The sequence below is a fragment of the Zeus faber genome (assembly GCF_960531495.2).
Source record: "Zeus faber genome assembly, chromosome: 2".
In the NCBI taxonomy this organism is placed as follows: Eukaryota; Metazoa; Chordata; class Actinopteri; order Zeiformes; family Zeidae; genus Zeus; species Zeus faber.
Genome location: NC_137189.1, coordinates 44,656,983 through 44,657,220, shown reverse-complemented (window position 1 = coordinate 44,657,220; position 238 = coordinate 44,656,983).

Here is a 238-nt window from a genome sequence, read left to right as displayed (position 1 = left end):
ACCGTGGAAAAGAAGACGTGTACTTTTATGACATAAACGTGTCCTCAACCGTCATTACTGGAAACATACACAGAAATGGGAGCAAAACACATTAAGAACCACACCAAACTCGTAGTCCAGAGGACAAACATTAATACCTGTGTTAGTTTATTATTTCGCTTCTTTTTCCTCTCATGATGACCGCACGTCACTGCTGCAGACACTTGTAAGACGCACTTGAGCGTCTCCCACATCGCGC